General features: G+C 39.3%; 1 protein-coding gene and 1 long non-coding RNA gene across 2 annotated transcripts in view; one reads left to right on the top strand and one right to left on the bottom strand.

The window, feature by feature from the left end:
* Window positions 1-21497, top strand: part of TMEM178B (transmembrane protein 178B) — a 406020-nt gene that overhangs the window by 252031 nt on the left and 132492 nt on the right. The gene's annotated exons all lie outside the window — the stretch shown is intronic.
* LOC149459726 (uncharacterized) overlaps window positions 7176-21497 on the bottom strand; it is a 37339-nt gene continuing 23017 nt past the window's right edge. The window contains exon 3 of the long non-coding RNA XR_016313223.1: window positions 7176-9526. This is a non-coding gene — a long non-coding RNA (uncharacterized LOC149459726). The remainder of the gene's footprint in view (window positions 9527-21497) is intronic.

Raw genomic sequence — 21497 nt, forward strand, 5'->3', positions numbered from 1 at the left:
TTTGTCCAGATTAGGGCATGACTTTCATCTTGTATGTCATCAATCTCCACCCTACGCGTTACGTCACACAGAATTTGTCAGGGCTCTATTCCTGTTTTGGTGTTCACTCAGAAAGTGGAGTTTTCTTTCACTTTCAGTGATAATGGTCACCAGGACAAACAGAGAGGCTCCATCTACCTTACAGGGACACAGACAACAAAAAAAACCTGCCAGGTCTTCCAATCCCTCTCTACTACTCTACAAAAAAAAGTTTTGTCTTCAGTTATGCTTTAACACCTGATTGGCTGCTTTAGGGAACAACCTTTCAGTGTCAATCACATCATTTTACTTGATAAAACCTTTAAAAGTTCTAAAGAAAGTTTGAAACAGAACACCAGCTGAAAAAAAAGACAGCTTCATAGCTTGAACGCAGATAAAATGAGCTGTAATGAGCCTTAGGATGGGGCAAGAGGAGCAGCAGATAAATAGGAAATTCAATTTCAGTAGAAATAAGGCTCAGGGCAAAAACTTCAAATTAAACTAATTAAACGTTTCTTTGAAACCCCTGAGGATAGCAACTTTACAAGCCATTTATATAACTTGTTTTTTTTATTTGTTTATGCTATTATCTGAAGAGCTTTTGTTTTATAGTAAGGTGTGTATTACGACTAACCTAACTGGTAGACGGAATGTCAGGTCACATTGAAAGAGCTGCTAAACCTCTTTATTGGAACGTTATGTCCAAATAGTTCTGTCTACTCAAGCACTTTATCTCAAACTTTTCTTGTGTTGTCTTACCGACCTCAGACTTTGTACGTTTTTCTCTGTTGCTCTCCTTCCACCCACCAGATCGCAGTGTGACCCCACGTGCACCCCTTTTGTGGGTAATTTCTTCACTCTGCTCTTCTATTCAATTCTTAAACATAAACATTAAAAATTCTGCTACACCCCGTCTCCCACTTCATTTTCCCAGCTCTTAGCCGCACATGTTAAATTCTTTTTCATTATTGTTCTGTAATGCGGGAGACAGGCCGTCGCCTTTAGCGAAAACAAAAACCTCCTTTTGCAGGTTGGTGTACGTGCAAAACATTCTCGGCTTCTTTGTTAGCGCAGAGTAACATTTCTGAAATTTGTGTATAAAATTCTGCCTGGTGCTGGGATATTAATGGTCCGGTTGTTATGTTAGTGAAAAGAGGACTGCAAGCAAAAGCAAGTGAGTGCTAACCAGGAAACATTTCGGCTGTGCTAAAGTCCACATTTCAGTACTCAAAAGGAGTTTTATATAATCATCCTAATCCAGTTTCGAGAGGCTTTTCTTCAGTGCAAAATCATTCGTAAAATGGTCAAAGGTGTTGCCAGGATTGTAGAAAATAAAAACTAAGGTCTTGTTATTTAATAACTGTTGCAGCATTGGATAAAACAGCTTCTGCAGGGGGGAACTTAAAGTGGAACTAAAGGTAACTAATAAAAAATCTGCAAACAGGCAGCTGTTTATTGCAGAAAAAATATGCAAAATCTCTTCTGCAATGACAAACACTTACGTGCTTTCTTTCAGACGTCTATTGAATTTACACTGAGCTGCGCAGGCACAGATTAGTGTGCATTGATTCCCAGCACATTCAGGCTGTACCAGAATGACAGACTCCAATGTACATGTGCGGGATGACGACTTAACTACCAGCTAACCAAGAGGTTAAACCTGGCACCCGGAAGTAGCCAGGTAGAAGATAGCAGCGTTCATCAAGAGATTTAAAGTGTTACTATTATTATTATTATTATACAGGATTTATATAGCACCAATAGTACAATATGTTACTAAACCCACAACAGAAAAATCAGTCTGTATATGCAGTAAAGCATGCTTGGTATACTTACTGTGGAACCTAAGGGGTTAATCCTCTGCAATATGTAGGCTGTTTGATCCTTTCTTCTCTGGTCCTCCCCTTTTTCAAGCGACCACCACTTATCTCCAGACTGAACCGTAGGCATGCACATGCTCAGTTTGGTATGTATTGCTAGAGAGGTTTTTTTTTTTTCTTGGGAGAGTGCATGTGATCAGCACAGGGCCAATCAGCACTGTCCAAATAGAGGTCAAGGGATTTGTATCCTCCTAGAGCAGAAAGAAAACTCCTCCTACAAGCTTTAGCTAGTGCTGGGTTGGACACAGATAGAAGTCACAAGACTGCACTAACTTCTGATGAGAAAAGGTATTTAGCAGTTTATATTTATGAAAATAATTACACTTCCATGTTGTGTGTACTGTGGGAGACCAGATATAGTGAATGCAGGGTCCTGGGTTTAGTAATACTTTAACCGCCACATCACTGAATTGAGGGCATGAGTATTTCTTTGAGTTTAGTTCTACTTTAAAGACAACTTTTAGAGCAAATTTGCTACTCTAAAGGTAGGTGAATACAGGTGGAAATGGGAGAAATAGCAATCCAGGACAATATGGTTGGATACCTCCAGGGAGAGAAGTAGGGAGGCATTGATCTCACAGTTAAGGTATGAGCCATAGGTTGGGAGCTCACAGACATGAAGAGGCCTCTAGGGGATTCTTTAGGTGGAATCTAAGAGATACAGGAAATCAGAGGAACATCAGACCAAATGTTGGGTCTTTTTCTAATCATAAATTGTCAAAGGGACAAGCCACCATGTTTTAAGGTTCTAGCTCCCCCTTCATCAGGGCTTGAATTGCTAGTAAGAATTCGTCTGGTCTTGGCTTGATTGGGCTGGCAATTAGAATAAATACAATTTCAGTATTAAATTATATCTATGGTCACAGCATACAACACATGGCATGTCTTTTAACAACTTCTTGGATTCCCTATATGCTTTGCATGTTCTCCTTTGCAGTTTTTTTTTCAATTTCTATGGACTACATATCCCATGGTACCTTGCTGCCTGTAAGCAATGATTCCTGTACTGACTCCACCTCCTAAAACTCCTCCTCTCAGCATCACAGTCATACAGAAGGCAGGCTTTGTGAAATGTGTGACACAGCAGTGCCCCACTCACATGACATGGTAAATATGTGTCACAGTATTCAAGAGAGTAAATGTGTGGGGGGATCTTCACAAAGTAAATTTGCAAAGATCATTCAGATGAAAAGGAGTAGGCTTGAAATAATTGAAATTCAGAGTAGAAATTAATATAAGGATTTTAAATGTTGACCATGTAAAAAATAAATTAAAAATTAAAAGTTAAAGACTCCAGCAGTTGATTGAAAAAGCCCCATATGATCTTCCCTATATTGTGCTTTGAATCAAAGACACCCAAATCACATATTTTCTGCTGCTAATGACTTAGCAATAACAGTAAGTAGTTGTGAACATACCATGCTATTGACACTTTCTAATACAGTTATAACTTTGCAGGTACCATAAATGTTGCTGCTTAGTTTCAGAAATCATCTTTCTTACCTTTTTTTACAAGGGTATAGAGTTCTGTCATGTCACCATGCATCTCTTCTCCCTGATAGTGAGGGGCACAGTGTGCCGTATTCTGTATTCTGCTCAGCCTGAGGCTGGTGCTTGAGCAGGGGGTGTGTTCAAGAGGCAGGCTGTGATTGGAAGGGGGTGTGTGCCAGAGGCAGGCTGTGATTGGTCGTGAGGTGTGGTGGCTAAACAAACTACCCAAAAAAGGCATGCTGTGTGTCTGCACAGTATCCTGTACCTCTGAATGGTCAGCCAAAGGATGCAAAATGACCACGCAAAGCCCATATCACCTTCAATTGTCAGTGGTCAGTTTAGAACAAGGAAGAAGCATAATTAGTAGGGTCAACCAGATACTTCAGATGGAAAGACTATGATTTATAAAAGGCACATATGTGAGCAAACACATAGAAAAAAATAAGCATTAGAGATGTGCATAATGAAAAAATATTTTTCTTTCAGATTCGTTTGTTAACCTAATAATTTTGTTTTGTCATATTTGTTATGTTAGAATCATTTTTTTCGGAATTAGTTATGTATATTCCATTATATTGTAAAGTGCTGAGCAAACTGTTGGAGCTATATAAATCCTGTATAATAATAATAATATTCGGCTTTGTTTCGTTTGTTTATTATCATCAAATTGATTTGAAATTCAAATTCAAAATTCGAATTTGAATTTTGAAATTCAAATTTTGGAAGACAGCTATATATTTTCTCTTCTTCATCATCTTATTTCACTTTTATATCTTCATGTATTTATTGCAACAGGTTTTTATTTTGAATTTAATTTTTTAATCCAAGATCATATTTGAATTTTGATAATTTGCTTTGGTACAATTAATTTCGGATTCAAATTCATTACTATTGTGATTTGGAAATTCAGATACTTATCTTTGAATATTGAAAATTTCTCACAAATTCCCATTTGTAATCAAATGAATCGTACATGTCTAATAAATATTTAGGATAACATGCACTTAGGAACAAATGCTAAACCAAATTCTTGATTTATGTCACCCACTTGGAACAGAAAAGAGAAGAAAAGAAAACACATTGTTACAAGGATTGAAACATTCAATGTAGTTTATACCTGGTGTGACAGCTCGCTCAGAGTAAAGTAAGACTGGAAATATTATTCACCTTCCTTTTACCAGTTTTTCACATTAGTAAAGCAATTAAGCCTAGGACTGGCCACTTGCGACCCTTTGATAGAACCTACTGACGTATCGACCGAGTGACCTTTTACTGAGAAACCCAATTTTCCCTTTGACCTGAGCTGTCATTAAGGGAAGGTCATTATTACCCAGATCTGTCACCAGCAGACATAGCCTATAATATAGTTGTTGGGTTACACGTTGTGATTTTGGAGGATAAGGAAGCAGCAGGGTGAATGTGAAATTTCTGTTCCATTGCAGGTGACAGACGCATGTCTACAGCAATGACAGACAGAATATGAAAGGGGCATTCCGTCAATCCTATACATTATTATTTCTTTTTCTCAGACAACCATCCGCTCATAGAAGAGAAGGAAAAGTTAACACATGTCATATCACCACTTGGAGAAGAGAGACAATATTTAAAGGGGAACGCCATTTGTGTCTAAACTATCTGTGTAAAATATCTGCAATGCAGTATTAGAAAAGCTAGAATCCTTTCTGTAAAAAATAGACAGTTTGAGTCAAATGCATGAAAAGAGTTGTGTGAGAAAACATTTCTTGTTGTTCATATGATCCAATCAGGTTCCAAATGCAATTTTTACAGTTCTAGTCTGAAGAAAAGATGATTCTAATAAGATGCTGTGATCAATAATACATTTCAGTCCCGATTTATCTAACTGAAATGATATTTAAAGCCCATCTCTGGGGAAAGGAAAAATGCTGCCTTGCAGTGGGCTGCCCTCGCACTGTAAGCGATATATGCTCGTTTATTCTCAAACAGCAATTTTACCTACCTACCCTCTGCTCCCCCTGTGGCCAGCACTCTCCTCTAACCCCCCATGTGCCATCAGTGCATTGTCCCTCGAAATATCATCCAATTCAGGGCTCGTAGGCTGGTGCAGTCTGCTTTCTCCACTGTTGGTGGTGTTCAGCCAGAGCAGAACTGCAGTGAAGAGGAAGTCAAGAGAAACTTGGTTTCTCTATGGTTTCCTCTGTCCCCTGGAGCAGCATTCCAGTTGGCTATGCTGCATCCAGGCGACCCTGGTGGCCATCTTGGGTCAAGCAGAGCATTTTTAGGTCCCTGCCCCCAGGTACATTGACTGTTAGTTCCCAGGCAGGCTTACTCCCTGCTGGGTTGTTGTGATTGTTCTGTAAGTTCTACAATATACCAGTTTCTGCATCTTGCGCCTCAGTGTAATTACTGCTCCTGCACCACGCTGCATCTAACCCGCAGGCATTTACTGGACAGCAGACTGGTGAGCTTATCTCTCTGTCACTCTGCACTCTGCTCCTTAAGCTCTCCAATCAAGAGGAAAACCATGAGCTTTGCCAGCTGATAGCTATAGGTATGACTCTGCAGAGAGACCTTTGCTTCCACAAAGAGAGCAAGGGTCCTTCTCTGCGGCATGCTGGCAGGGAACAGGCTTTTCTTCTCAGATTGTGGCTACTTTCCAAACAAAATGACAAGACTTTGTATATCTTTTGTGTTTGATTTACCTAGAATGTATTTAGCTGATTTATACTAAAAACTCAATTTGACTTAAAAGTATGGTCACACTGGTGCTTTTATACTGTAAAGTTCCCCTTTAAGCTTTATTTCTAGAATTCTATTAGGATAACCAGACTGCTACAGACTAAAATAAAGAGCTCAGTGCTTGTTCAGAGAGAGATCACTTATTGGAAAGCAGATATAGAACCTTAGAAGAATCCAGCTTCACCAACTAATGTGTTATATTTCATGAAACACCCAAAAAAGACTTGTGAGAAAAAGGTTTATTCAAAACTTCGTTTCACTGTTTCTAAACCTTTTGCATATATCTTTAATGTTACCGGAGCTGGTAAAATATTTTCCTTCTTCTTTAATAACCACAGAGGGACATTTAAAATCTACATTTAAATGATACATTTTTTTATTTCCTTCCCTGCCATGCTTTCAGATAGGAATTATCACAAAGCGCATGTGTGCCATCAAACTAGAAAAGAAATGTCTCTTGGAATAATATTCTTTGGAAAGACATTCTTTAGTTCCAGATCAAAATTCTGTGTATTATATACAAACCAGCGCTACTGTAGGGAATATTTTGCCCACATAACTAGTTAGGATTGTCCAGCAGCAAAATAGGGTACAGGTCTCTTTCCACTTGCTGGGTGTCATCCGAAAACATGTTCACTGTGGGACAACTTTCTCCAGGGTATACACCCTTTCACGTGTACCCCTGGTGGAGACTACAAGTAGCTGTGCTGACACACATTGTGCAGGCATGGTGAACCATTTTCACTATCAGGAAGCCTGGCTAGATCAATGATGTAGGAGGTGACTAGAAGAGGCAGGAGTAGATCATCAGTGCCGAGAACAAAGGAAGAAAAAATTCATGGCAATTGCTTCATATTTTCAGTGGTTTATTACACTAAATGTCATAAACCTAGGTTTTAGATCAAGGGTCTTCAAACTATGGTATGTGGGCCACATCCAGCCCGCTGAAAGATTTTATCTGGCCAGCAGCTGATCTGCACAGACTGAGGTTTCAGATCAGTTGGTCTCTGGTGCAAGTCAACTACACCCCCCCCCCCTTCCCTTACTGCATTTTCTTTTGTTGCTAGGACCACCAATGACACGCTTGCTCCAGCATTCACTGAGGACAGAACCTTTCACCTCCAGACTTGCTCCAACTTTGACAGGAACTATGATGTAGGGTGGGATTCTGATAAGGACCCTGATGCAAGGGGACCTCTTATGGAGACACTGATGTGAGGGAGACTTTGACAGGAACTATGATGTAGGGTGGGACGCTGATAAGGACTCTGATAAGGACCCAGATGCAAGGGGACCTCTTATGGAGACACTGATGTGAGGGAGACTCTGATAGGGACCTTGATGTAAAGGGGGGTCTCTGATGGGGACCCTGATGTAAAGGAGACTTTGATAGGGACACTGATGTAAGGAAGTCTCTGATGGGGTCACCGATGTAAGAGGGACACTGATGTAAGTGGGGATTCTATTGGGGATGTAAGGCATACTGTGATGGGAACACTGATGTAAGGGGCCACCTGGATGGAGACTCTGATATAAGGAGAGACTCCTGAGGCTGACTCATGTAGATGGGGCTGTGAATTGGACCCAGCTGGAAGGGGGGCTCTAATAGGTACCCTGATGTGGGGAGCGCTGTGATGAGGATCTTGATGTAAGGGGGGACTTTGCTTAGTTTTGCCAAAGTTTTTTCTCTTTTGTTCTCATTCATTTACTAAGTATGCATTTATAAAACTGTTTTTTTTCACCCCCCTAATTTATGTAAAATATTTAATGTGGCCCTTGTACTGAAAATTTTGGAGACCCCTTGTTTAGATGTACTTTAATGACTTAAAAAAAGAAGTTGCGGATTTAACTCCTATATACCAAGAAGTTTAGCAGCAACTTATCATTCCACTCAAAGCCTTCGCCAGCCTCTAATATTGGACAGCTTCCTGTCTTTTGCCTTATCACCATCAACAGATTCTTCTTAATGAACAACTTGAACTGCGGGGGTTGCCATGGCGACCACCGCCGTGTCCCTGAGATGTGTCCGCATCTTCGTAATCATCTGAAGACATTCTATTCCCTGATTGCCTGATGTCTTATCAGCGACAATGTGCCTCCGCCATCCACCGTGTGGATGTCCTCCTATCACCCCATGGATGAGATACTATGAGAGCGCCAACAGATTACACACATTGACCAACTGATAGAAGTTCGATGGCCATCAGACCCGTGTATGGATGCTTTGTAATAGTGCAAAATCTCTCCTAAAACATCTTGATGGTTAAAAGATAAAAATTATATTCCTGCAGGATGGAGGCTTTCACGTTGCCACTTACCCTAAACAAGCTTGCCTCTTTTTTGTATGGGTTCTATTTGCATGATGATAGACAGTTAACTTGAGGCAGGCATCTCATGCAACAGCTTAGCTGAAAAACACACATCCCTCTGACTTAGCTCCTTCCTAAATGCTTAGACAGCTGCTAGGGAGCAGAGGAATGCTGCTAACCATGCAGCTTTGATGCAATCACTTGCAAACCAATCAAACTGTGATTGGCTCTTCTGGCAGAATGTATCATAAGGTCAGAGAGGAAGTGCCAAACAAACTCAAACAGGGTTGGGTTTCAAGACTGTAAATAACACAGTAACACATGGAAGTGTGATGGTTGGCGCTGGTCATTAGATTGAGGACATCTTGTGATAGAACAAAAGTGCTGCAGGGAAAATCTTTGGATTGAAGGTGAATATTGATGCAAAAGCTGTTTTTAATGGACTATTCTTTTTAGCTTGCTATTTTTGACTAGAGATTCATATTTAAAGTGTATTCAAAGCCCAAACTTTGTTTTAGTTATTAGAATTTTTTCCTGGTTTTCATTGCTGTCTCTGCTCTTGGTGGGGATATTCACCCTTTCTTTAGGTCCTGAAAAAAGAAATTCAAAATGTTGTCAAATAAACAGAAATGGAGGGGAAATCTTCCAACTGGGAAACCTGTTCTGGTAACAACTCTTAAAAGTGATGGGGAGATATACTCTTACTTTCTGCTGTTTCTCTGGGGCAGGAAGTAAAGGTAGATCTGAGACCCTCCTAGCAATACATAACTTTAACTGGACACAGACAAAAAGCAAAAACCTACTGGTCTCATAACCGTTTTGTTTTACTAAACTTAAAAAAGCCTCACATGAACTTTAACAGATAGCTGGCTGAACTTTGCCTGTTGTTTGCAGTTGCTGTTTAACAAATCCTCCGCCTGAATATTATGTAAGCCTCAGAGTTACAACTGGAGGTAAAACGAATTCTTCCATAGTTTGTGTTCAGCTGAAGTTATGTACAATTCCCAGGAGGGCCGCAGCGAGAAAGCTCCATCTGTTCGGCCTCTTTAGCGGCGAGTCTGAGGCGCACTGTCGGACACAGTATCTTTTTTCCAAGATGGGTAGGTACACCTAAGGAGCCATAAAGAAATTAAAAGGGATGTAAAATGATTGCAGTATCCTTGGATTCTCCTTACAAGCCGGACGCCAGCTGAATCTGAACAGAGATATCAAATTTGACACTACAATTATCTCCGGGTCCACGCTATACTCTGATTCCCCAGTAGACAGTTTAAGTTTGTCACATTCGATTGTCACTGCTTAAGTACAACAAAGTAATAAGGAAATATTCTGAGGGCTAATTTAGTTCTGACGCATCTGGAAATGGCTACAGCGGGTTTTGATGGGGGGAAAATGGTTTAATAATGGAATATTCTCCTCTGTTTTGTGTCACTAACTTCAATAGATTCTTAAAGAGCAATTTCAGGCAACAAGTGAAATCAGTCAGTGAACCACTATTGGCAGAATGGCCACTCTTTTTTGATTCATAAATCTTTTTTTGTATTTAAGGTAAAAGTTAAAATAGAAACCCCTTAGGGGACTATGCCTCACAGGAAAGGCCCCTGGGAAAAACAGCAAACAAGTTAAGACAAAGTATAAAAAATATTAAATTGCATGGTGACAGATATAACAACTGATTCAAGATACTCCTTGCTTCAGAAGAGGAAGGAGGCAGAAAGATTAAAGTTCTATGGACACAGAGTACACTTTTATTATATAAAATCAGCATTGTAATAACAATACAAGCAATAGTTATATTTGATAATCCAATACAAGCTTACTTGAAAAATATCCTTTCATATTGTGAGTGCTACCTCTCCTGGCCATATCTTTCCTTAACTTCCTTCATGCCTGTTCACTTTTACTCATTGTTTTCATTTACTTTTTATTTCTAAGGACTACATATCCCATGGTACCTTGCTGCCTGCAAAAAGTGATTCCTCTACTGACTCTGCCTCCTGAAACTCCTCTTCTCAGCACCTCTGTAGTTCAGAAGGCATCTATGATAGCTATGAAATGTGTGACACACCAGTGCCTGCTCACAGGGCACAGTGAACCTGTATCACAGAATTCAAGGAAGTAAAAGTATATGACTCCTCACAAAGTAAATTTACAAACTTCAAGATCTTTTACATTATTAGGCATAGGCTATAAATTACTGAAATATCATGTGAAAATGAATGTATGATTTAAAATTTTGACTATAGATACACTTTAATGGTACATTATAGTAGGATATGACAAAGGACGGAGGGATCAGTTTTTACAGAACTATCCAACATATTACAGTAAAGATGTAGGTTCAAAAGAATGATGCAAATATTTAAGATCCAGAAGGTGAAGTCCCCACAAGGTATGGACCCTGTGATGTTGAGTAGACATCCAAGAAAAAAAGTCACTGTAAGTTGGTTGCGGAAGGCAGGGTATCCAACCAAGGTGCCCAGACCTTCCAGAATTTGGCTGGGCATTCCCTAGCTTTCTATGTTTCCTGGTAAAATAGGACACAAAAAATAGCTTTGTTTTTCAAAACAACAAGGTAGGAGGCTCTGATTTTTCCAGGACTTAGTAATAACGTTTCTGGCATAATGCAGTAAGAAACCCACACAAGATGTTTCTGTTCTCATTGGAGCCAAGTCATCTGTCAACCCCAGGAGACGTATAATTTGGGCCATACCAAAGGTGAGGTTGATGTGTCCATAATACATGCTGTTGAGTCCAATAACACTGAAACATACAAAGATAGACAGGGGCCACTCTAGGAACAGCATTTGTTTCCAGGATCCAAAATAGTTGTTTCTCACCTTAAGGTATAACCTGGAAAACCACAGCAGATTTGAAAAAGGATTTGATGCAGCTGAAGGATTTGTCTCTGTAGAGATCTCCTATCCAGAAACCGTCTGTGAAGTATACTGTTGAAGGATTATATAGAATCTAAATGTAACTCTATAGAAATATAGTAGCAAACACAAGGGAAAGAATCACGTCAGCAAGTGGTCATGAATAACAAACATCATGGTAACAGTGCTTTTTGATAATGACTCACACGAATAAGTGTTAAAAAACTCATAACTTCATTGAAACAACTTGACACATTTCAGAGTGATTATCATTTCCTCTTCTGGAGTACACCTGAACAGGGAGCAATGATCAATCCAAAACACAATGATGACTGCACCACCAACATGCAGAAAAAAAGAGAGGCTACAGATTTTCAGGCACTGAGGTGTATACAGTAGTTGGCTCTATGAAGAATTTTACGGGGCCACTTGGTTCATTGCCATCTGAATTATATATGATCCACTACAGACAGATTATACAGTGCTCCTGACATGTTAAGTGAATGGGTCAGCTTCCTGATCTGGTTTAACTTCTGCTTGGTATATCAACAATCAGATTCAAACATCTAAGGCATGTATGACTGTGATTGGAAGCTGCCAGAAATTGGCATTAGCGCTACCCCATGAGAGCTGGATAAATATCCCATGCTACTCTGTATGAGGTTCTGCTATGATTCTAACACATTGGATTGTGATATATTATGATCAGTAGGGTGAATCCCCTTCATTAGATTTTAGTGTATTATACGTACACATTGTGGTTGTGTGGAACTAAATGAATGTAAACTTTATAAGTTCTTAAGGTTTCCCTCTGGGATTATTAAGAACTTTGCTATGCTATATTATTAGGGATTTACCTCTGTCCATTGTTAGTGGAGCTGTACATACAGTAATGTACCTAATTTGGCTTTACTTGATGTATCAGTGATATGTTTGGTCATTTTACATATCTGTACAATGCGTGCAGTGAAATAATGAACGTCCGATTATACAAAGGAACACTGCGAGTTGGCAGTCCCTTACATACAGTATACTTAAAGTATCAGTGTTGGATTAAAGTGTATCTAAAGCCAAAATTTTTGGTTAGTGGTTAGAATGCCTGTGAGGTTTTTGTCAGTCTGTTTTCCCATTAGAGAGATTGATTCTCATCCCAATGACCATTGTCACTGGGACTGAATGTGAGAGAGACACCTAAATATTGAGCTGACGCCAGAACAAGAATAAACAGAAAATCTTCTAACTGTAACACTTATTCTGCTGATAACTTTGAAAGAGGGTAGTTCCCTCATTTCCTGTTGGGTCTACAGAACAGGCAGTGAAGAGAATCTCTCCAATGGTGCAAAAAAACCCAAAAAATAAGGCTTTATTTGCATTCCATGTGCCACCCAAAATGAAAACAAATGTCTTGTATGCCCACGTTTTACGTACAGTACTGTTAAAATATTTTGCTAACCCTTTATGCAAAACATCTAAGCTTTCTAAAATCCATGGACATTTTGATATACCAAATAGCTGCACATTGTATTGAATGTCAACATTTTGTGAGCCCTTCATTATGACTTACCACACACTTTAGACTTTATTTGTATCCCATCATGTCCTAGCTAAAAAGTCAGGTCTGGACTTGCCTATCTGACCTGGGGGTGCAGTAAAAAAAAGTCAGGGTGCATAATGTCAATAGTGTGACAGAGATGCATGAAACCAATATTCCCTGTTCACTTGGCATGCTTCTGTACCATGGAGTCACAACCTGGGTACACCTGACAGGTAGTGCAGAGGCAGTGTAGGAGTTAATAGAAAGCATTAGTATGTATTAGTATGATTAAACAGAACCTGAGCCGCCTAATATCAGGTGTCCCTATTAGAATCCCTCCTTACATCAGTAGTCCTCTACAGAGTTCCCCCTTACATCAGGGTTCCTAATAGGGCCCCCCCCCCCACATCGGGTTTCCCCATCAGAGTGCCCCTTACATAAAATGTTCACGTCAGAGTGCCCCTTACATAGAATGTCCACATCAGAGTACCCCCTTTGCATCAACTGTCTCCGTCAGAGTGCCCCCTTACATCAACTGTCCCCTTACATCAGCTGTCCCCATCAGAGTGCCCCTTACATCAACTGTCCCCATCAGAGTGCTCCCTTAGATCAATTGTGACTATCAAGTCTCATAGATTAGTTGGATGCACTCTCAGAGATCTGGGGGGGGGCACAACTAAAATCTGGGGGTGCATAACTCACCCCAGCACCCCTCTAGATCCAAGTCCATAGAAAGTGTGTTTCTTAACTCACAATTTACTTCTCTCTGAATTCTACTTTTTACCAACCCTTTTTCATAATCTTTTTCTTCATGCCTCTTCTTCTTTTCTTTACCCTCATCTCCCAGGGAGTCTGCTCTCCCATCATTACTTTAATACTACTCTCTAATAGTCCTCAATTGGCTATCTCTAAATGTCCAGAGTTGAATTTGCCTAAAAAATTGTTAAAGTCTTCCGCTACCTTCAAAATCACCAAATTAATGTTCTTCAATTTCAGCACCCAGTTATTTTGATGCCCAATATCCTCATATACAATGGGTATAGAAAAGAAATTGCCCCCCTTTAAAATAATGACATTTTGTTGCTTTACAGCCTCAAATGCAGACAGACACAGTTTTTGTTTTATCCAGCTGTAATATCGAAGTGAAAGATATAACACCAACATGTCAGAATTTTTTTTAAAAAAATTCCAAAACAGAATCACTGAGTTGGAAAAAGGATCACCCCCTTGTGTGAGTATTTTGTTGAACCACCCTTTTCTTTAATTACAGCCTTTAGCCTGCTGGAATACATTATGTCTCTACTAACTTTGTACATCTAGACTTTGAAATTTTTGCCCAGTCTTCTTTGCAGAACTGCTCAAGTTCAGTTAAACTTGATGGTGATTGTTTGTGGACTGTAGTCTTGAAGTCATTCCACAGATTTTCTACAGGGTTTAAGTCTGGGCTCTGACTTGTCCATGCAAGGACATTCATCTTTTTCTCCTTCAACCACTGTGTGGTTATTTTTGCTGTGTTCTTTGGCTCATTGTCATGTTGGAAGGTAAACCTTCTTCCCATTGAACACTTTCTGGTAGAGGGCAGCAGATTTTCCTCAAGAATTTGATGTTATTTTGCCCCATTCATTTTTCCTTCTATCCTGACAAGTGTTCCAGTTCCTGCTCCAGGGAAACACCCCGATAACAGGATATTACTAGCTCCATACTTTACTATAGGAATGGTGTTATTTGGATGGTGAGCTGTATTGGATTTCCATCAGACATATCGTTTAGTGTTGAGGTGAAATAATTAAATTTTAGTCTCAGTGGACCACAACACCTTTTTCCATGTGGCCCCGATCGTCAAGGTGCGTTTTGGCAACGCTCAATCGAGACTTCATGTAGCCTTTCTTGAGGAGTAGCTTTTTTTTACAACCCTCCCATACATTTGTGCAGAATTTGTGATATTGTTGTCACATGCATACAATGACCACTCTTTGTCATAAATTCCTGCAACTGCTTCAGAGTAGCTGTAGGCCTCTTGGTAGCCTCTCTGACCAGTTTCCTCCTGGCTCTTTCAACCAGTTTGGAGTGACGTCCTGATCGAGTGAGGGTCTGTGTTGTACCAAATCAAATACCTTCTGCTTCTAGACACTGTTAAAGCCTTTGAGATTTTTTTGGATCCATCTCCTGCCTGTCCACAATTTTATCCCAGAGATCTTTTACATTACCTTGCCACTGATAGTTGATTGTTTGCTTCAGTTGCACTATCAGGGACTGAAATGCTCCAGGAAAGCTCTTTTTATGCTGAGCTAATACAAATGACCACAGCTGATCACATTTAAAAGTCAAATGGCTTTGTGTGCCATTGAGAAGGTGATTAGTGATATCTGATTGAGTTTACAAGTCATTTTTAGGCGGGGAGTGATCCTTTTTCCAACTCAGTGATTCTGTTTTTGATTTTCTTTAAAAACAATTCTGACATGTTGGTGTTATATCTTTCATTTGGATGTTATATGTTGCACTGGATAAAACAAAAACTGTGTCTGTCTTAATTTCTGGTTGCAAAACAACAAATTGTGATTATTTTAAAGGGGGGGGGGGGGTTGTGATTCTTTTCTATACCCACTGTATATCAAGCAACAGTTGCCCCCCTGCAGCTCTCTAATGAGCAAAGGAACCTTATGGAAGTGGATGTTACCACCTATGAAATTATATGGGTAACTGAACATCTAAAATCCAGCAAGTGTTCCTGACTGGATGGGTTCTCTGACCTTTTTAACAAGAAAATGTCAGCCTTAATTGCTTCCTACCTAGCCCAACTCTTCAATCAAATCAAGTAAAGTAATTATTTCTCCTTACTAATGTCAATATTGTCATGATACCAAAATCTACCAAAGACCCTCAAAGCTGGAATAATTATTGTCCAATGTCATTGCTTAATATTGATATCAAAATTCTAACAAATATCTTAGCCAACAGGCTTAATTCATTTATCACCCATCTAATAAAGAAAGACCAAGGAGGTTTTGTCCCCAAGGTGAGAGATAGCATATTATGTCATAATCATATACCATCATTTGCAGCAGATGATGCTGTTATCATTAAATATCTCCAAAGCCTATGATATGTTATCGTGGTCCTACTTGACTACCTCTCTTCAACATTTTAGATTTGGTCTTAAATTTATGTTGTGGATCTCTGCACTATATAGTAGTCCCCAAGTTACACTCTATTTACCATCTGCAAAGGCACTGGTCAGGGATGTCCGCTTTTACCAATATTGTTTATTCTTGCCCTTGAGCCTTTAGCTGAAGCAATCTGTACGCACAACCGTATGAAAGGGGAAAAACAGCTGTAATTCACCCCAAGCTTTCACTATTTGTGGATGATATTCTAATGTCCATCACTACTTCACATATCTCTCTCCCAAATCTCCTTTCTACATTGGATCAGTTGCCCTTCTTTAAGGTTGTCATGTAAAGCAAAGCAAAAGGTATGTCTGCAACTCCCTGTAACTCTTATCCCTTTCAATGGTCAACCCTGCCTTGTATAATACCCTATACCAAGCAAACTTTTTATTTTTATTCAGACAGCTCAACTCCTTCCTTGATTCCTGGGACCATTTCCCTATATTGTGGTTCAGAAAAATATGCTCAGTCAAAATTACATACCCTCCCAAATTACTATATGCTGTTAGGGTTCTCACTGTCTCTAACTCTTATCATATCTAACGTATCCACCAGCAGAATATTTGTATATTTGAGGATGTTGTAAGCCCAGAGTTAATAAGCACATTATGTTTTCTCCATTGAGACTTAACAGTCCCCAATACAAACTCATTTTCTACCAGCCAATATTGCCCCCATCCCACCTTCATGCTAATCATGAGCTCCATTTATGGGCCCTTATAGACTTCCTTGACTGTCACTCTATGGCCCTCTCATCTCTCGCCTGGCTTCCCCTACACCATCGTCTGCACTCATTAAACCCCATTCTATCTCTTATGTTAAAACTTTGGTGGGATTAATTTTCTGCAGTTCACTTTTTTCCCCATTTCTACCTTTACTGAAATTCCTTCATTGTCCATTATTATTATTTTGTCTGGAAATTCCACACAATTTTGTTGGTGGTTGGATCATGGTTTCCATGATATATATTCTTGTCTCACTCAAATTGGTATCTCATCTTTTCAGCCAGTTTGTACTGAGCGCAACAGTCCGTTGACAGGACACTTCTGATACAATGCTTTGTGCACTCTGCCACTCAGACCTATTAGCTTTTGGCTTAATTCCATTGATCTGTTCCGCTATCATGTTACCCAAATAGATGTCCACCAGATTATATCAAGTGCAATGGGAAACTGATTTGGATATACTGTACCTTTAGAGCCAGAAGACTGGCCAATTATATGACAAGCTTGTTGATTTTGGAAAATGCGTACAAGGTTTTATATTGATGGTATTATACTCCGGCCCAGGTAGCCCATTTTATCCATGCCTACCCTTCCACCAGCTTTCAGGGCAGTTACCAAAAAGGCACTATGGTTCACATTTGGTGGAAAAGTCCAGTGGTGAACCCCTATAAAGATTTATTGAACAAACCAATCCTGGATATTTCTTGCTTGGAATAAGGGCTAATTGTTCACAGATTTGCAGCTACTAGGCTAATGATAGCCAAGGTTAGGAAAACCCCTACCCTATGTTTTGAGGCAGTTGAAAACAATCTAATATTATGATCATCGAAAAGCAACTATCTTAGCTAACACTCACTTTAAATTTCTTTAAATATGACAACCTTGAATATCTTATTTCCAACCTTCACATTTTAATGACTCACAGTTATACATATAGTTAATAAGGATCATTGACCTCCTAGGATCCCTCCTTCTCTTTTTCTTTTCACTTTTTCTTTTTTTTTTTCTAGACTTTGTTCTGTTTTCTTTCCCCTTTCCCTAACATTTACTTCTATTGTGTTGCCAGGAAAACATGCTACTCCTTATTGGGATGTTGTTATCACAGCAATGTCTGAAGACCTTCTATTGCCTAGTTTGCATAGTGATGTTCACTGTCTACTTTGCTGTCTCCCTTTATGATGACTAAATCGTGTATCCTGCTACTGCGCCATTCTTTTGTACACTTACCTAAGTCTATGTGCACTTATTTTTTTTTATACTGCAGTGATGCAGCTGTATTCAATTTATCTGTTTATAAATAACTTCTAAAAGAAAATAAATATTTTGGCCTATAGTTACACTTTAATCCAGTGCATGTTTTTTTTTATCATTTTAAGGTCCCATTTAGGAAAAGAAGATTATTGCATTTCACACACATATTTACAATACCCTTTATTGGGGAATATGTACCATAGTGTTTTTTATATAGGTATTTTTTGCACATTAACATTTCTTTAAGGGGTCAGTTCTCTGTGTATTTTGCTTCTTTTTTACCATGATTTCTAATTGATGTTACAGTATTAAATTTTTATTGAGAGTCCGCTGTAGTCTTCAGACTGGAAATTTAGTGCATTGGTGATATTGACATTGACATAAAGCTCTCTATATGTGAGAAACAGAAGTCTTGCGATAGGTGTGTTTGGGAAAACCTTTCTTGTATTACAAATAGCCCAGCAAAAGGGGTTCCCAGATCATCAGATAAAGGACAAAAAGTAGATTAGAGTCCTACAAAGCTAGGGCTAAGTGAAACATTTTTGCTTCAACAAAATTTCAGACAAAACAAATGGAAAAATCTAAAATTATACAGTTTTCACTGAAACAGGTGAAGAGGAGAAATCTCACCGGGACTACAGGTTCTGGAGACAGACCCAGCAAGGGGACAGAAAGGAATAAAAATCTAAAAGAGGGTCTAAACCTTATGTACTCTACACAGAAAAGTTTGGCAAGAGCTCCATTTAAAAAAATATATGTTGACTGGAGTTGTACAACATACTTTAAATGGAGGTATAGTACCAAAAGAGGAACTGATGTGTCACTCCGAATACACTACATACTCTATTTATAACATATAGCACTTTCTAGATGGTGTGACCATGTGACAACTAGGGATGAGCTAAACTGGGAGTTCTTTGCTTCGCTGAATGCAATTGAGTCAATAAGGAAGAAAAATGTAATTGGTTTTTTAAGTGGAAATATACTCAAAAAGTGAAGATTTGTCATTTTATAGGGAACATTTAGGCTAGGTTCACACTTATGCAGGTTACAGTTGATGCATTTTTTTCACACATGTTTTGACATGTTTTGAATAAGTTTTTTATGCATTTTGCGTTTTTGGGATGTGTTTAATATTGCTAGGGGGAGGTGTCTGTTGTCATGCAGGAAATGCACCAAATACGCTTGTACATGCATTTTGAATGCATTTTTGATGCAGTTCCATTGAAGTCTATTATACTCAAAATGCAATCTGCTGCGGGAAAAAAAGCCCCTGACCCTTTCAAAAATCTGCACCGGCTCAAAATGCACAGATGTGAACTAGATTCATAAGAAGTCATGTTAAATGGACTGTAGTGTGTTTCTGCAAACTGGAAAATGCACTGAAATCAGCAGCAGCTACCTAAATTTCTTTTTATTTTTGTATTTTTTCAAATTTTTTTGGTTTTTACCATTGCATAGCCTGGGTATATATTTATGATTTCTTTATGAGCTTTATGTAATTAGACACTCCCAGAGGAGGAAAGGGACACGATGTGAAGAAGGGAGGGGGCTGTGCTAAGGATTCAACTCTTAGAATAGAAAATGTGTGTTGCCTGGCTGTGCAGGACTATAGAGGGACCCAATTCTCTAGCAACTCTTACGGGAGTAGTTCTACATTAATTATTATTATTACTATTATTTTTTTATTATTATTATTATTATTAGAGATGAGCGAATTATTCAAAAATTCGATTCGGCTGATTCGGCGAATTTCAGGAAGAAATTCGATTCGATGCGAATTTATTCGCTATGAAGTTAACTTATAAAAAGGGTTTCTAGGCTTCAGAGAGCCTTTAAATTAGTGCAGAACACTGTACCTTTAATTTAAATGCCCTTGGAGATGAGGAAGGAAAAGGAGAAGGAGAAGGAGAAGGAGAAGGAGAAGGATGAGAAGAAGGAGAAGGAGAAGGATGAGAAGAAGGAGAAGGATGAGAAGAAGGAGAAGGAGAAGGATGAGAAGAGGAGAAGGATGAGAAGAAGGAGAAGGAGAAGGAGAAGGATGAGAAGAAGGAGAAGGAGAAGGATGAGAAGATGGAGAAGGAGAAGGATGAGAAGAAGGAGAAGGATGAGAAGAAGGAGAAGGAGAAGGATGAGAAGAAGGAGAAGGAGAAGGATGAGAAGAAGGAGAAGGATGAGAAGAAGGAGAAGGAGAAGGATGAGAAGAAGGAGAAGGATGAGAAGAAGGAGAAGGATGAGAAGAAGGATGAGAAGAAGGATGAGAAGAAGGAGAAGGATGAGAAGAAGGAGAAGGAGAAGGATGAGAAGAAGGAGAAGGAGAAGGATGAGAAGAAGGAGAAGGATGAGAAGAAGGAGAAGGATGGGAAGAAGGAGAAGGAGAAGGATGAGAAGAAGGAGAAGGATGAGAAGAAGGAGAAGGATGAGAAGAAGGATGAGAAGAAGGAGAAGGATGAGAAGAAGGATGAGAAGAAGGAGAAGGATGAGAAGAAGGATGAGAAGAAGGAGAAGGATGAGAAGAAGGAGAAGGATGAGAAGAAGGATGAGAAGAAGGATGAGAAGAAGGAGAAGGATGAGAAGAAGGATGAGAAGAAGGAGAAGGATGAGAAGAAGGATGAGAAGAAGGAGAAGGATGAGAAGAAGGAGAAGGAGAAGGATGAGAAGAAGGAGAAGGATGAGAAAATGGAGAAGGAGAAGGATGAGAAGAAGGAGAAGGAGAAGGATGAGAAGAAGGAGAAGGAGAAGGATGAGAAGAAGGAGAAGGAGAAGGATGAGAAGAAGGAGAAGGATGAGAAGAAGGAGAAGGAGAAGGATGAGAAGAAGGAGAAGGATGAGAAGAAGAAGGATGAGAAGAAGGATGAGAAGAAGGAGAAGGATGAGAAGAAGGACAGTTCTGTGACAGTTTCTGTCTATTTCTGACAGTTCTGTGACATTCACTCCATACAGCGGTTTCAACTGCTGTATGGAGGGAATGTCACAGAACTGTCAGAAATAGCCTATTTCTGACAGTTCTGGGACATTCACTCCATACAGCGGTTGAAACATTGTATCTATTTGTTTCCATAAATGACATTCTGCAGATACACTTAGAGGAGCTCTGCAGATACACTTTTTGCCGGCTTGGAATTATTCTTATTTTCATCCTACTTCCTCATCCTCTTCTTCTTCATCATCCTCATCCTCTTCTTCTTCTTCTGAGGATGAGGATGAGGATGAAGAAGAAGAAGAAGAAGTAGGATGAAAATAAGATTAATTCCAAGCCGGCAAAAAGTGTATCTGCAGAGCTCCTCTAAGTGTATCTGCAGAATAGAGGAGCTCTGCAGATACACTTTTTGCCGGCTTGGAATTATTCTTATTTTCATCCTACTTCTTCTTCTTCTTCTTCTTCTTCTTCATCCTCATCCTCTTCTTCTTCTTCTGAGGATGAGGATGAGGATGAAGAAGAAGAAGAAGAAGTAGGATGAAAATAATATTAATTCCAAGCCGGCAAAAAGTGTATCTGCAGAGCTCCTCTAAGTGTATCTGCAGAAC

This window comes from Staurois parvus, unplaced genomic scaffold (genome assembly GCF_062004578.1).
Source record: "Staurois parvus isolate SC_StPar_1 unplaced genomic scaffold, SC_StPar_1.0 ptg000249l, whole genome shotgun sequence".
Lineage (NCBI taxonomy): Eukaryota > Metazoa > Chordata > Amphibia > Anura > Ranidae > Staurois > Staurois parvus.